The sequence below is a fragment of the Atta colombica genome, unplaced genomic scaffold (assembly GCF_001594045.1).
Source record: "Atta colombica isolate Treedump-2 unplaced genomic scaffold, Acol1.0 scaffold125, whole genome shotgun sequence".
NCBI lineage: Eukaryota > Metazoa > Arthropoda > Insecta > Hymenoptera > Formicidae > Atta > Atta colombica.
The window spans coordinates 336,001-354,085 of NW_017259212.1; the positions used below are offsets into that span (position 1 = coordinate 336,001).

General features: G+C 29.9%; 1 protein-coding gene and 1 pseudogene across 2 annotated transcripts in view; both read right to left on the reverse strand.

Moving 5' to 3' along the window:
• Positions 1-14,932, reverse strand: part of LOC108694862 (protein phosphatase 1 regulatory subunit 3B) — a 34,132-nt gene extending 19,200 nt beyond the window's left edge. For both annotated transcript variants that reach the window (XM_018204545.1, XM_018204546.1), the window contains exon 1: positions 14,238-14,932. The gene's annotated coding sequence lies outside the window, so the exon portion shown is untranslated. The remainder of the gene's footprint in view (positions 1-14,237) is intronic.
• Positions 14,325-18,085, reverse strand: part of LOC108694859 — a 6,929-nt pseudogene continuing 3,168 nt past the window's right edge.

The window sequence follows — 18,085 nt, forward strand, 5'->3', positions numbered from 1 at the left end:
GTATTTGTTCCGGAAATTGATGGTTGTCAACAATCATCAACGATGCTTTCTGCTGTTGGTAGCATGAATAACAGAAAGAAACGGTTATACACGTGTCAACGGCAGTTTATCGCTTAGCTTCTTTTGTTTACACATGTAAGACCATAAAAAGGAATACGCGACACGATTGCAGCGAATGTCCGATATATGCATTGCAAGTTCGATAGGCGCGATCACAGTTGTGAAAGCGCATTTTTCTGCGTTTCAATTGATATATTAATGATACTCTACAATTTATAATTTTTATAATATTATAAATGTTTTTTATATATTAAATAAATGTTTTATCTGCAAATAATTTTCATTAATAATGATAATAATTATATGCTGAGACTTATTATTAGGGAGAAAAAGTTCGTGGCGTTTTTTTAATGCCATCTAATGGGAAAAACGCCACGAACTTTTTCCCACACCTAATATAATAATTCATAATTTTTTCATTGGTCACTATTTTATTATATAATAATTTTATAATACGTTTACTTAATGTGACATTGACATTATATATAATAAGTATAATAATTTATTTTTACAAAGATAAGATGGTCATGTTAATATCAACAGCACTTTTTAATAAGTCAAATATGTCAGACGTATTTATCTCTTTTGTCCTCCATAAATTGCATTATTATTTGCATGGATAAAGAATGCTCTTGGGTCATCTTACGTTTATGTCACATTTATCTCTACTTTTATAAATATTTTAATCTCGTTATTGGAATATATTGGATTATATATAAAACTTTTTTGTTCTTGATAATTGAGAAATGGTTAATTTTTTTACTGATATATATTGCGTTATTTCTTTAAAATATATATAGAATAAAAATTGTGAAATGTAATATAATTTAATCCTTCCAAAATTTAAGCGCGAAAAACTTTTCTAATGTTTGTCAAAAATATTTGAATGCGGTACAGTATAAAATCACAATTAGATAGTGCCCTTTTTTATTGGAGAACGACTGGTAAGATGATTCGGTGAGGAATATTACGCAGTCAAACTATTTCGGATAATCTCGCAGCCAAATTTAGATCGTCGTGAAACACGGCCTTGGATCAGGTCCAATTGTCCACACTCTTTAAGGTAGATATAAACTCGCGGATAGCATCAAGAGCGGGAAGAGGACTAGTGACTGTGAGACTCTCAGACCAACTGCGAATTGCTTGAAATAGAAAACCTTAACCCCGCGTAGGGGTCACGAAACTTGCCAACTCATAAGCTGCAAGCTTTAAATTTAAAGAATGAATAATTAAAAAATAGGCTAGAACAAAATGCTTCTGGACTTTTAATGTTCCTTTGTTTCTCTCTCTCTCTCTCTCTCTCTCTCTCTCTCTCTCTCTCTCTCTCACTTTGTCAAATATTTTATTAATATATTTATAATATATTAATAGCACTTTTTAAATATAAAGTATATTCCTTATTTCTTTTTATATTTTGCATAACTACAAATTTTTAATTGTAATACATGTATAATATGCGTATGTATAGTTTATCATTTATTAATTTTTACGACAATAAGAAACTATGAAACAGATAACGAAGATTTGCTGGACAGCAAATATTTTTAATAAATAATAGAGATAATGTGTATATTGAAATTCATTAATTAATCATAATTTAAAGTGCACTGTAATCCTAGGGTCATGACCAGAGATATTCACGGTCATCTTAGCGATTTGTTCATTAATGCAATCCTGTATTGGCGCCATGTGGTGACTACATACAGCTTTGGAGTTGAATCATTTGTTGTCAGTAGAACGTAATATTGCATGATGAACAGGTAAATTATTAAGCATGGAACCCAACATTGATGACGTAAACTAACAAGTTATTAAATACATTCTTCTTATTATTTGATATTAATTTTTTTAATAAGAAATCTACGAGCAACAAAGAAAGAGAGAGAGAGAGAGAGAGAGAGAGAGAGAGAGAGAGATACGTTTTTTTTTAAATGTCGAGAAATATATAATACAACATTTGTGTACTTATACAAAGTGTCTCGGAAACAGATAATCAAACTTTGGTATCGTATTTTACTGTCCCTAGATGAAAAATCATGTGTAAACATAAATAAAAAAATTCTTCTTTTTTAAAACATAAACATTTCTTGTTTGTGACAGAATATTTTAAAGATTTGTAATGAAACTGCTGAAAATGACTTCCTTGTCTTTCATAATACAGATGCTGAATTTCTCTGTAATTTCCGTTAGTTCGTCCATACATGAAATGAATATCTGTCCACTCGATATAGAAATAAATTTCATTCATAAACACTATTTTAACTATGCAAAATTTAAATAGTGACTTAGTTAGCTTTGACAAGGCTGCTTTCGATGACAGTATGACTTCCCAGCAAACGAGAATGGATTGAAGTGAATTGAAATGGATTCAGATTTTCAGAAATATTGATTCACGAATGTTAAAATGAATGCTTTTCAATCCTGTATTTTTATTCATTTATAAGAATTGCATGGAGCATATCTCTATCTTTCAATCTAAAAATAATATTAGTTTTTTTCTATGTGCAACACAATACACAAATAAAAAAACACAAAATAATTGTGAATACTGTTCAATTCAAAATTTTGATTAGGAAAGTTGCAGTTTTCAATCCAATTGTATCCAACTAAATCTAATTGAATCTAATTAAATCCAAAAAAAGTATTCGTTATTTAAAATACACATTCGGATAGAAAAAAATTTCAATCCATTTTAATTTATTTTCATTTACTGAGTTAGTCTACTACAATATTTACGTTGTGTGATATCTGTTTATGTAAACTTTTAAGATAAACAAAAAATGTTTATATCTTTAAAAGGAAGAATTTCCGGATCAATGTATACATGTAATCTTTTTTCATACATTTTTTAATAGAATATGATACTAAAATTTGGCCATTTATTTCTAAAATCTTATGTATGTATATCAAGGATACTTTGTAAAAGATGAAGTAATGACATTTCAGGTTGGTAAAGACAAATGGTTTTTTTTTAAGTAAAAAATATATTATGTTTCTTCTTAAATAGGTTTTTAATGTTTTAAATATGTTTTAAACAGTACTATACAACATATTTAAAACATATTAAAAACATCAATTAAGTATTATGTTTTAAACTGCTTAAAACACGTTTAAAACATGTTTTTTATCAATTGTGCATTTTACTTATTTTATTAATTGCGAAAGCCATGGAAAAATATAAATATTTTTAAATAATATTTGAAGCTACGAAAATGTGATGAATGAAATCTATCTTGCAAATCTTTATAAATGAATCAAATTATATGCTATTTATAACATGTCTGTCTCAATAAGTAGACAATCACTCAGAACAAACGTGATATTGGTTTCATTTGAGAAATAAGGAATACGGATCTAAGATTAGGCTAAATTACGTAATGCAATTGTCAAAGTCGAAATATCACGTCTTGTACGTGACTTACATAGCTTTAATCGATAAGATACTTATTTTAAGTAAAGATGCGTGATATTTTAATGTCACAATAAGTTTTTTATGATTTAGTGCTTTTTTTTTAAAGAAGGAGAAAATTTAATCTGTAACCGTTAATTTTAAATATTAGTTTTAAACGGAAAAGGTTTTAATTATATACACATGTATAATAATTTAAAATACAATATAATATTGTATCTAACATTATCATGTATACATATACACATGTATATATACATATATTGTAATATTATATATATGTGCGCGTACGCGAGCGAGCGTGTGTGTGTGTGTGTGTGTGTGTGTGTGTGTGTGTGTGTGTGTGTGTGTGTGTGTGTGTGTGTGTGTATGTGCGTGTGAATTTTCACATTTACGGTTCCTAAAAACTATAATATTATATATATTTATTATGTGTAATAATAATCACATAAAATTACTTATGCATGTATATTAATAAATGAACAAAGTAATTAAATCTAAAACAAGTATTAAGTAATAATTATTTATTGAACTCGGAAAAATTAAAACAACTTCGTGTAATAACTTCAATATATGACACAAAAATTTGAAATATTTGTAATAATTTGATGATATATTCTAATCTTTTTCAATTTTATTTTTTAACTTCTAATTTTAATTTTTTACTTCTAATTTTATTTTTAATTTTTAAATTCATAATTGTAAATTTTTTAAATTTAAATACAGACTATCATACAGTTTATAAAATTTATAAATTTAATTATTTTTATATATATGTATAATGATAATAAAAATATACACATTGCAAATATTGATAAATACTTCACATTACACTGAAATAAAAAATGACACAACAATGTCAATTAACGATAGTATTATTATATTATGTGTAACTTGGAAAAATGTTATGAAAAACACTCGAATACGATATGAACTTGATAGACTTTTTGTTAATCAGTCGTCGCTATCAGTCATTGGTATTTAACTATCAAAAAGTGATAAGGCTATTTGACTCGGAGAATTAGACATAGAGATAATAAAGCGGGCAGGAGGAGTCAAACACGTGGAAGAAGTTGTCAAAGATGGGTTGTGCTTCTTATAACCTTTTCTTATAAACATTGTCTAATCTACGATTTATTTGATTAATTGATCACGTTTCCGTTATTTTTATGATTATTACATATATAAGTAATTGATAATAACTGACCTAAGGTCATCAAACACAATCATTTATTGATTACTGTCCTTACACTACAAAACTTAAATTTTTATATATCATTATAAAATTTTATATTAAATAAATAATAAAATAAAACATACAAAAAATAAAAGAAATAAAAGATATATCTGTTAAAATAAATATGCAAATATAATCGCTTTTATGTATTCGTCGTTCGATTTGTGGTAATTCGATTGTCGTTTAACAAATCTGCCAGATTATTTCTCTAGTTACAAACAATTTAAAGTTGCAAATGTACTTTATGTTTATGAAAGATCGGGATAAATAATAATTCTGAGGCTAACAATATTAAATAAATTTCCGTCAATTTAATAAACAATAAGTAATAAGGACAATAATGGGAGTCGCGGCGCAGGAATCAATGTGCAATGTGCAATAAAAGTAAATAGTTATCTACTTAGGTCTAGTTTCATAACTCACGGTTAACTCTTAATCGAGATTCAACTTATCCTACCTTATCTTTCTTCAATTCTAAGAATTATCTCAATGACATGAATATTGAATCATAACAATTTGTTTAACATAAAATATATATTGCAGCTGTATATTTAAGTCATTAATAATTTTATGTAATGTACACTGATATTTTATTTTTTAGGAATATTTATAAATGGATTGCAACATAAGTTATCATCATAAAAAAAATCGCCTTATATTTTACTGTATTATGATCTGGTAACATATCTTCAATCAAACGAGAAATCAAACAAGAAAATTTAATCGCACGTGGATTGCAAAAATACACATTGATATCGGTTTTGACGATTTTGCCAGTATAGCGTGACTTTTGTTTGTCAGTCCGCAATGTGCGATATTGCCTGTTAAACCAATCAGAATTACCTCTCGCCGCTCAAGACACATATTCTTTATCATTGAGGAAAAAAAGGCAGTGCGCGTTTTTACTGATAGTGTTAAATATGCACTTGCACGATTGAGAAGGCGAATGACGTTTTTAATGACGTTATTAGAGACAATGTTTCGACGCGGTTGACGAGGAGGATGTATTGTCACACGAGTTAACAAATGGCAGCTACATCAATTTTACTTCTCATGAACAATTCCACAAATAGTTCAACGTGCCTGTTTAGTCACATGAATCAGTTGGCAAAAATAAAGACGAATCGTGAATGGAAATGCGATCGTTCGCGTGGATGCGTTATAGATTCTGTGAAACTGATCCAAAACAACTTCAATTTCCTCGCTATATAAAATGTATAAAAAAAGAACGAGTATATTCAAAGAATTTTGCGAAATTTATGTAGCAAAAATTTTATTTTTCATTATAATTGTAAATTTTAAACTTTCAAATAAAAAAATATTTTTATAATGCTTTATAAAATAATAATGATGCTTAGCAGAAAATATAAAAATAATAACTATAAAAATAATAACTATAATAAACAAAATGCTAATATATTTCTTTATATAACTAAGTAATCGAGTTTTTGATAATTAATTTCATGAATGAGATTAAATTTGAAGAGAAATGAGTAATTAATGGAGTTAGCTTACAATTAGTTAATTATGTTCTTTCATTCAAATTGATATTATATCTAGTATCGCATTCTAATTATAATATTGTTGATCCGCGTAAGTAAAAGTTACAAAAGAATTAGCGTTATCTGAAAGAAGAGACAAATGATGCCAAAATAATGATGCCAAAACCTTTGTGCGCGTCTGACCTATGATAATCTCGATATCATATTACTCGGTGCATTGAAGAATAAGATGGTACGAGAACGTAAACACTAACCCTGAATCGTTATTTTTTACTACTTTGAATTTTCAGATACTCTAATGTTGTTACTTGAAAATCCACTGTTTATAAAATATATTTCAAACGAGTTGTAATAATAATAGAGTAAATTTTAAAATTTACAAAGTTTGTTCATATAGAAACTCTTATAATCAAATTTTTCAAGTTTCTTTCTCAATTTGATGTTTTCTATAATTTTAAATCGTTGTCATTTGATCTCAATTTATGTTTTAATTATTCTTAATTATTAGAAGCCTTCATAAAATATCAGAAAAAGTATTTTGTATATTTTTTAAACATAATGCTTTTCTAATGACTCTAATTTTATGCAATTTATTTCTTTTATTTATTACAAAGGCAAATAACGCTAAATATATCGGTATTGATTTCCAATTTCCTAGCATAAATTATAATGTCATTTATATATCGGCGTTAAATTATGTTATTAATACTGAGTTCAGCAAGTAATTACAAAAGGAAAACTGAAAAAAATATTTATAAACATAAATTATGGAAATCCTCTCTGTACAAAGATTGGAGCTTTATTATATAAAGAATATGACCTCAATTAATTCAATCTACATTTTTTGGAAGTCTGTTATATTACTTTTTCATTGATTGGAAAGATGATAAAATCACGAGGAACTTTAATATTTATCGTAAAATTTGTATTTGTATTTGTAATATCATGTTCGATCATCACTAAACATCAGATTCTTAGGCAATTTCATACTTTTTTAGAAAGCAGATTGGAAAGTAAAAATAGAAATTTTTCTCTTTAAAAAAGTATTCAAAATGCATATTTATTTGTGCATATTTTCATATTTGTGCAAATTTGCATATTTTGCGCATGTCTGTAAAAAATATCTGCATAAAAATCCGATATCTAATATCATTACATATGATGTATCAATGAATCGATGAGTCTACTTAGCAACGTACAATAAACCTTGATTACGAATTCTGAATGCACCCTTGTACGAATACATTGTTACAAGTGTCAGCTGTTGAAAGTCACTTTTGAATGTAAAAAGTAGTTGTCGATCGTAAAATGAACGAACGAGAGGAGACGTTCTTCAACTTGTTTTCTCATTTCACATGCATGTCACATGAAACGAGCATAAACCGGCCTGGTAGAGAGCAGAAGGACCGGTCGATGGAATTCGAGTAGCTTCATTCAAATTCGAGACCTGGTCGAACAGCGAATGCGTGGTACTAAAAATAGCTCGCAGATTATCAGGAGACAAGCATATTCTGATCTATTCCTTAATATTTTACCTCTTATATAAATTAAATATTTTAATATTTTAATATTTACAATTGATGTTTCTTTTTGAGATTTTGATCTGCTCGCGAGCGTTCGAAAAATCGAACATTCGCTAGCGCGACCACATAATTATTACTATAAACTATAATCATTAATTACACTTAATTAAATCCTTTTCTGAAATTTCGTTTATTCAGTTTTTATTTTTAGTGCTTTAATTTTTGCGATTAAATACACAGAATGTTTTATTTTTATTGATACATTATCGATTATCTCGAAAATGAAACATTTTCAGGAAAATTATTTTATGTAAAAGTTATAGGGTTTTAATTGTATATACATAAATAATATAAAAAATTTGAAGTCGCATTTGTAATCTCGATATGGAAATCGAGAACAACATTTAATTAAGTTTACATGTGGCTGTAAACGGAACTATCGATAGGAATGTTCTATTATAATTTCGAATCGCTGCTGCATCCACGCGACGAACACGTGAGAGAGATCTTGTATAAGCGTTCGACGAATCATATCTAGTACTTTCAGAATTCGATATGGAGATCGAGAACAACATTTAAGTTTACATATGGCTGTAAACGGAACTATTGATAGGAATATTCTATTATAATTTCGAATCGCTGCTGCATTCACGCGACGAACACGTGAGAGAGATCTTGTATAAGCGTTCGACGAACCATATCTGGTACTTTCGGAATCGGACGACTCCGTATATTGTACCCAGCATAGTAATATTTCCCCTCATTTTTTTTCTTTTTTTTTTTCACTCGGATGGAGGCGCCGTTGAGGTCGAATCCTCTCGGCCTTATCGCTCCCGATATTCTGGTTCGAAGCAGTAATGATAACCGATATACACATATTCTCAGTTCTCTCTCTTTCTCCTTCTTGCTTGGCTCTAACGCCCTCATGAAATGGCCGATTACGGAATTTTACCGAACAAAGTTTAACTCGTCGCCAAAACCACGTGAGACCGTGAGATGTGGTCTCACATCTTAACATACACCCGTTATCGTTAAATATGGGTACAAAGTAGTATCAGAAACACATTAACTTATTCTTCGAACAGAAACATAGAAATATTATTTTGTTAGGAATTTTTCCGCAAGATATTTTTTGTTTCATATATACAATATAATTATACAATATATACAATATCCATACTATATGCATAATATTGTACAATATAAATCTATACAGGGCTATGTTCCCATTTGAGTGCTATTCCATTCTTGTTATTTACCTGATCGTTAAATAAGGATGATACCCGAAGAATACCTGGATGGGAAACCAAACATGCTTCAGTAGAAATGTCTAAACTTAGTAGTTTAATAATCCTTTTTGCTTTTATATTAATTAATATAAACTTCTTAAATAAATGAAAATATTTTACAAATTGCAATTTTAACAAGATAAATATCAGAAAAGCAAATAAATTATCATCTAATAATTAAATATGAATTAATTGATACCTACATGTACGAATTTAATTTAATTTAATTTAATTTAATTTAATAATACATTTTACAATATATGATAAAGAAAACATTTTTATGCATAGTCTGTAAAAGAAGTGAGAAATCAATTTAAGTATCTCAAGTATCAAAGTTACATTCACATCTATTTAATTAAACAGTGTGTCACGCGTCTTAACTTCTACCGTGATATCTGATGTAAATCATTCGAGAATCACGTGATTTCAAATTTACTTTTTTCTTTATGTTTTAGCTGTGAAATATCTACTAAAAAATTGTCAGTAAAAAAATCAATCAAAATAACCAACCATGAATAAAAAAATTTAGGAAATACACTCTAAAATCAACTACGAAAAGTAAAATAACAAATTATTTAGCTTTTAATGACTTATGCAATGCAATTAATCATTTGCTGTAGTTTTATTTTAAATAACTTTTAAAAAAGCAAAGATTCAAGCAAATTATTTCATTTAATTATTATAAACATTTAATTATAAATATTTATTAGAGTTTCATTGGTATATAACAAAAATTCAATTTAAATATGTAATATTATTTTCTTATCTTTGCAAGTAAGCACTACATATTTTACATAAGAATCAAGGCAAAAAAATTAAATAATTTTTAAATTAATAAGAGTATTATACCCAAATTTTACAAAAATATTCAGACATAATAATAGTTTATAATATTTGAACATTTGTAATAATATTGAATCATGACAATATAATTAAGATAAAAATGAATGATGAAATTAGTAGACGATTTAATAGACGCAGATAAGATATCGATTTATTCATTATTCGTTATGTCGCGCCTAAACTTTCTTTCCTTCACTTTCTCAATAATATCGTAGTTTACTCATTAATGCACGCATTGATATGCTTATTACATAAGTGACAGAGCACATTACGTACGTTTACTACGAGATTACAAAACATATTTATTCCTGCACTATGGATTCGCGTAAATTCAGGTTCCTTTGTTATACTTGAATGCCTAATCCATCTATGAAAAAACAAAGAATTTTTCCTTGTTTTTTCACGGGATATCTCCGGTTACTCAAACACCCCTACTCGCGAAAAGTCGCGAGACTCGGCTTTCCCCGGAAACTATAATAGCGCTTTGCTTCATGCTAGAATATCACGTAGGTGTGTTCGAGGGTCGATTAATCGGTAAAAATGTCGGCTTTTGTGCGAGCACGAAACGCACGACTACACACGACGCGAATGTCGTTTAGGAAGCCGCCGAGCTGGTTTCGAGAAAATATCTGGGCGAACCTATATTTGAGACACCCACTCCTCTGAAAAGATCTGATACAAGAAATTTTCAGGAATAATTTCTCAACCTCTATCCATTCATTAAAAGAATATTTTGTTTTATTATTTTATTATTGAACGTTTAATTAATAAAATAAATAATTATTAAAATTAAAAAAATAAAACAAAGTGGAACAAGATGTCTTCATTTGAATCATCTCGTATATTTTTGACACTAACCAAATAGCCAAATATTTTAATTAATTACACAAAATTTTATCATCCATTTAATTAATTGTTTGATATAGCTTGCTGATTAATTGCGAAATAAAATTCCTTTAATCATATATGTATTGCTAATGCGCATCGATACAATCCGCAACAATAGTAAAAATAGACTTGACATTGACGAGCTAATTTGATAACGACATAATATATAACATATGTGTAAATTGCGCGACTTGTCACTTGAGGAAGTTATCTTGGGTTTTGTTTGTAAACAAAGAATTCTCTTCAAGAAGCGATAATACATGTGTAAAACTCGTTTTCCTCGGCCCGCTGAATTTCGAAATCGCATATAAATAAATGGTACAAGTTACATATTACTGTTAAGGACATATTACTGTTAAGATGTTAAGGTTTAGATATTATCTTTTGTTCCACACAATTCTAATCTTTCTAAATAGAATTTTTTGCTAGTTTCATGATAAAATATGTGAACAAGTTCCTGGTTAATATCGTATAATTATAATCGATTCTTTTGCGGAAATATGATAAGAAAGATACTGAAAAAAGGAACAAGAGTTCATTTATAAACCATAACAAAGAGATTTGCTCCCGGTATTTTCCATTATTCCAGGAAAATGTCTTGGTTCATGAGGTAAAAATTTTATTTGAGTTTTGCATTGCATTTATTCTCACGTGTGTTAAACGCATGCTTTTATTATCCTAGATGAAGTTTTTGTTAAAATCTAGCATGTAATGAAAAAAATAAAATCTCTATTGATAAGTTTTTCCAAATTTACTTGTAATACGTCAGTTTATATTTAGATATTATCTCTTCCAATTCTAATCTTCTGATTAAAACGTTTCACGATAAAATATATGAGAAGTTTCTGATTGTAATATAATTTTATCGATATTTTTTTCCGGAAATACGATAGAAAAGATATTGATAAACAAGGAATAAAAGTTATTTATAGATCATCACAACAGATTTGTTCTCGATATTTTTTATTATCGAGAAAAATGTCTGTGATTCATAAAAAATTTGAATTTAATCTGAATTATTTTGCATCGCGATTATTCTCACGTGTGATAATCGCAACGTTTTTATCACCTTTGACTAAAGTTTTTTGTTAAAATCTAGCATGTGAAAAAAATCAAATCTTTATTGAGTGCTTTTTCCAAATTTACTCTTTAAAATCTTTGCAATGGAATCTAACTTTAAAAAATTTTAAAATCTCACTTTTAAAAATTAACAATTGAACTATTCTTTTTCAACTCTGCGTTGGCTCAATTATCACTCTTTGTTATTCTTTAGAATTACACTTCAAAGATTTTAGAGAGTAAATTTGCTAAACATAAAACTTTAATTAAAATTAAATCTTTATAGAAATGTATTCTCGCAAATCTGTTTTTCAAGGAATCAAATTTGTTCTGAAATAATAATTATTTGTCTGCATCGCGAGTAACAAAAATGTAATTCTATTTAATTTTTATTATACTTTGTATTTATGTCGTCAGAATCGGATCATAAAGTTAACAATGAAGTGAAGAATGTAAATAAATTTCAAATACAGATGTCTACAAGTTACGGATATTTGTGAGACAAAATATACGGCTACAAGTAATTCCCGGCAAGGAGAATGTCCAGACTTGTTGCAGACATTTCCGAGCGCGTTTGTTTAATGTGTCTGCAACTACTATATCACGCGATTGCAATGTACGCTCGAAATTATTAATGTAATTTCGGTAAGCTCAATTTATTATGTATATCATTAAGATTCTTTATGCTATACAAAAAAAATCACATTTCACTCTACAATCACAATTTTTATTCTGACATAAATTAAAGAATTATTATCATTATCGACATATTATTGAAAAAAATCCAAACTTATCATAATAATATCGGCTTCAATATTATATTGACACACGTATATTTTCGTCAAGTGCTAAGCACAAATGTATGAAGAAAAATTTCATAAATATCTCATGTGCCAAAATACAAAAACTATTTTAGATAAAACTATTTTAGATAAATTTACAATACTAGTAGATAAAATACTTGTAGATAAAATTAAATATATGAATTATGTAATAAATATTTTTCCCTTGGGAAAATAATAAATTAGTTCGGAAAATTTTAAAAAATACTTAAAATTTATTGTAAAAAAAAATCTAAGAAATAAAGGTAAATTTGATCACTTTAAACTCTTCTTTAAAATAACTTTAAAACTTATTTAAGAATAACTGAAAGAAACTAATGTACTGATTACATTATATTAAAGTCATTTTTAAAAACTTTAAAAATTTTAGGTTATTTTGGCTTTTACACACCTTTTACACACTTTAAATTATCTCAAAATTTTTTAAGTAAATTTTTAATTACTTTTAAAAACTTTAACTTCGTTAAAAATAAATTTTCCCAAGAATTAAATACATAATACATATAGTATATAAGAGAAATGTGTGTGTTTTGTGTGTGTGTGTGTGTGTGTGTGTGTGTGTGTGTGTGTGTGTGTGTGTGTGTGTGTGTGTGTGTGTGTAAATATAAAAGTTAGCGTTATCATTAAAAATTGAGAATAAAAAATTAATTTCAATAAAAGTCTACTTTTTTAAATGTCACAATTTATTCGCGAAAGTAAATCACGAACATTGCTTACAATTATCCAATTAATTGCATAATTAATTAATTAAGTATTATTAATGGATTTTTTAATAATTACGAGTTATTGAAATTTCTACTTTTTCTAATATATAATGTTAAATGGTATTATATTATTTTATCATTATTTTATATATTTTACATACTGAAGATGGCCACATTTTGGTCGAAACGTTTATGTTTATTATTAGTTTTGGATTGAATTTTAAATATACGATTTTTGCTAATGATAGCCTGCGTGTGGTTTTTTTGCTCTTTTATATATATACATATTGTATAATTTAAATCACGTTTAGTAAATTTAATTTAAATGATATTATATGTAAGAATTATATCATATAATGTCATAAGGCAAAAAATAAAATTAAATAAACTAGAGCTAGAATCAAATTAGAACTAAAAACAAAAAAGAGAGAAAAAAGAAAGAGAGAAGGACAGAGAGAGAGAGAGAGAGAGAGAGAGAGAGAGAGAGAGAAGAGCGCAATTCAAACTAATAATTATTTGCCAAGTGATTTAAGATAAGTTTGCCATGAGTCTAATATTAAACTATTCTTCTAAACTATTCTATTCTACTAAACGTATCTAAAAAGATAATTAAGAAATAAATAAAACAATAAAAGAAAAATCAAGTTACCTTATATAATAATTTTAAATAAAACTCTGTATTCAATTAAACAAGAAAACATGCTAGGAAACTTTTTTAAATTAATTATTAATTAATTATTGAACTTAAATTCAAAATTAATAGAAAGTACATATTGGCGAACCGGACATTATTATTACCGCGGAATTTGCAGATTTAAATCATCCACGCGCGGAATGTCAATGAACGATAAAAAACTGTGAGTGAATAACATGTTACTTACTAATTTCTCGCAGTAACGACAAGCTCCTCAGACGTGACGAGGAGCGGATTTAAATAACTCTCACGGGCTCTTCACTCCGCTCGTTCTTCACCAACGTTCGTTTTTCTTCTTTTTTTCTTCACGCGGTATCTTCTTGTTTAATCTTCTTACTCCGTGGAACGTCAGGATCAAATTGTCAATTGCAATTATGTATGCTTTCTAGTAGAAACAATTTCTTCATATGATCATATATGGCATCGTGAATTAATAATTGGATAGCATCACGATTGAGAATTGCACGGGGTATGACGAATGGAAGAGTCCTTATGAAAAAAAACGTCGGTCGTGTTTAAGGGATCAGCGGGGAACGATTGGACAGTTTCTCCTCCTCACGTAATAATGACCGCAGTGTAGCGCATCGCACGCCTATCTATTACCGACTCCGACGCGCACGACCAACAGCAATGGTCTTATCTCACCGTCGCGTCGCTATACCACGACAATCGGACGTTCCTCGAAGAAGTCGAAACCCGCGATATCATACGCACGCGAAGGAGGGAAGAAGAGGAACAAAGAGAGAGAGAGAGAGAGAGAGAGAGAGAGAGAGAGAGACAGAAAAGGAGAGAAAAAGAGAGGAGAAAGAGAATGCAACCCCTCGGTTCGGCCGGCGCGCCGATGATCGCGCGCGGTACCGTTCCACGTTACACCACGTTCGACACGCGTTTGAACGCGCGATTTGAATGCGCGGCCGCGAACACCGGCCGGCGCGACTGCGAGTGCCGCGCATGCGCGCCCGTCCACTTTGCGTGACGTTCACGTGATCGCGACACGTACGCGAATCGGAGCATTCGGAGCTGCGCGCGTGCCGCGTGTTTCGTGCGCATTCCTGCGCTGCAGCCGCTAATGCCGCTTGGCTGTTCGTCGTACGGAACCTGCGAGAACCTTGTCCGATCAGCCGATTCTCTGTTGTCGCGTCGATGCCATGATCATTCGTTTTTCGATGGCGCGCGGAGACGCGGGGAACACCCGATCCCGATGTCGCGCCACATCGCATCGTGCCGGCTCGCGTGACTTTTTTTTTCAGAAAAAAGAATTATTTCGATACGTTCGTCGCGGGTCATCCTCCTCTTTCCCCACTGCCTCGTGTCAGATACGATGCACGTGTTTGGCGCAACTTGGCGCCGGAGTCGACCTCGCGAGTCCACACGTGTAACTCTACTCGGTCGGGCATCCGGCGCTTAAATCCACGGCCGGAATTTCCTCGATGGGCTTCCGCGAAATTTGCCATGCACGCAGTGGAGAGGCGCGCATATTAATAAACATACTCGACATAGAGTAACGCATACGTGCCATGATAAAACAGGTGTCGTTGACGCACCGGTCTGAGCTGGATATAATGACTTGCACGAAATATTTTTAGCGTTAACAATTGAGTCGATTATCAGTGATGCACCGTTATTTTCTCCTTCTCTCTCTCTCTCTCTCTCTCTCTCTCTCTCTCTCTCTCTCTCTTTCTCTCTCTACCTCATAACTCGGAATGTTCATTTTCGCAAAAATGATAACATTTATGTTGCGATTTTAAATGTTGCGTAGTGTACGTCATTCCATCTTCGGAGCGAAGCGCCATACGATACTCTGTAATTAGCAGAGGAGACACATTAGAGTGATAATGAATAAATAAGCCGTGGAAAATAATATTTATTACAATCCACATCTGTTTTTTTCTTTTTTCGCTTTTTTCCCCCAATGAAATACAAGATAAATGAGCAAAAAGATATCGCGGGTAGGAGATTAAAGTGCCACTTGGTCGTGCCATTGGTCAAAAGGCGTCGATTCATCGAACGATACCCACACGACACGTGCATACGGGTCACGTTAACACAATTTCTAAAACATTCGACGCGTGTAACTTTCCTCTCGAAGATCTCTCGAAGAGATGTATACTGATGGAAGAGTGATGATCGCAAAACGCAAAATACGAGCGATCAATATTAGTCGTCACATTTCAATTTTTGTGAATTCCCGTCTGGACACTGTATCAGTCGAGCCAGACTTGTTTTTGCTCCGAGTGATATTCTCGATATCACTAAAAAAACGCGCGAAATGATACCCTTTTACAGTTTAGAGCTTAGCGTTGCATTACTCTCATGGAAAAATTGACGACTTTCCACAAGGGCTTCTCGTGTAATTGAAAAAAAAAAAGAAAAGATAACAGACAAGATATTCGCTGTTGCACGCCGAAAACACATGTCGTGAATAGATATTCTTATGTAAATTATTCTTGACGTGACACACTCAAACGTATTACATGAGATATGTTGAAGTGATTATAAATTATAAGCAATATAAATTATAAGCATAAATTATAAATTATAGCATATATAATATATATAATATATCCATTAACAATAAATTCACGATTGTAATCTCTTTCCTTCGTCAACTTTATTTTATTGTAAAAAAAACTAAAAACACAATGTATTTAATATCCAAACAATGGATTTCGAGAAACGTAAAATGCTTCCATCTGCTTTTATCTAGTTATAAGAAAGTTCGATGTAAAAGATGCTGAAATTGATATAAATTATAATATCATTTATTAACAGCAAAATATATTTCGCTACTGATTAATCTCCCTTCTTCAACTTTATTTCATCGTGAAAAAAAAAAACTAAAATTTTATTTATATAATATTAAAATGATGAATTTCATGCGACATAAAATGCCCTCCATTTCATTTTTATCTAGTTATAAAAAATATTTCAATATAAAAGATCTCAAGTTGATAACACCAAAAAGAAATGAAGCAACGAGTAAATGATAAGCACAAGTATTTTCTCTTTTCTTCGCGAACGTATCATGAATGTGCACCGTGTATGTGTTTCAATAATTTATCTGCTATATAACGAAACGTATAATATAGATTTCAGATTTGTCATTATATTAAGTAATTCATATTAGCAATGCATCGTTTGTATATTCTCGTAATGTTGCGCATGTCGGCTCATATGTGAGTTGTGAAATCGAAAAATTTCCGCGAATGATGTAACGGCTCATAAAGTATAGACAATTTAAAACGTAAAGAATAGTCATGACGTAGAAACTTCGTGAATTAAAAATCTACACTAAAGAAGAAGAAAGTATAGAGAATTAGTAGACAACTGGGAGAGATACGTGCAAAGATACAATCGTGAAGATTAAACTGTTTACAGAGTTGCTTTTATAAATTATATGTAGTGATACGACTGCAACACGCACGTTAGAGTCACTTGTCTCTTAACGAGATTTATTGGACGATTACATGTCGGCAAGCATCAATGTGTTCTGCTCGTATGCTAGGTCACGAGCTAAAATGATATTTTCACAATTGATGAAAACAAAAAAATCCGTATATATTGCTGTTAGATAAGTTCTCACAATTAATTTAATAAAATTAATTTATAAAATATACAGGGAAAAAAGGAGAATTATTATAGTATTTCTTTTGTGTGTATTATCTCTACATTCAACAATTCAAGCAATTAAAAGAAATAAATAAAAAACGAAAAGAGAAGGCAACCCAAACAGTACGCATATCTAAAATACATATTAAGAATAAAAAAATATTGTTTTTAAAGTCTCGTTTTTTAAAAATTAGAATACAGTGATAATAATGTATGTACTTCAATATTACTCCAATTATGCTACATATCTATCTTATGTGAAAATATTATAATTTCCTTTAGAGAGTAAGTACAATATTGCGGAGAAATTATTGTGTATGTGACTGTTAGTTTGTGTCTAGTATAGTCACAGATAATCTGTAAGAGGTCATGTAACTTTTTCCCTAGGGCGAAAACGTGAAAGAGAAAAGTGAAAATTTTATATAT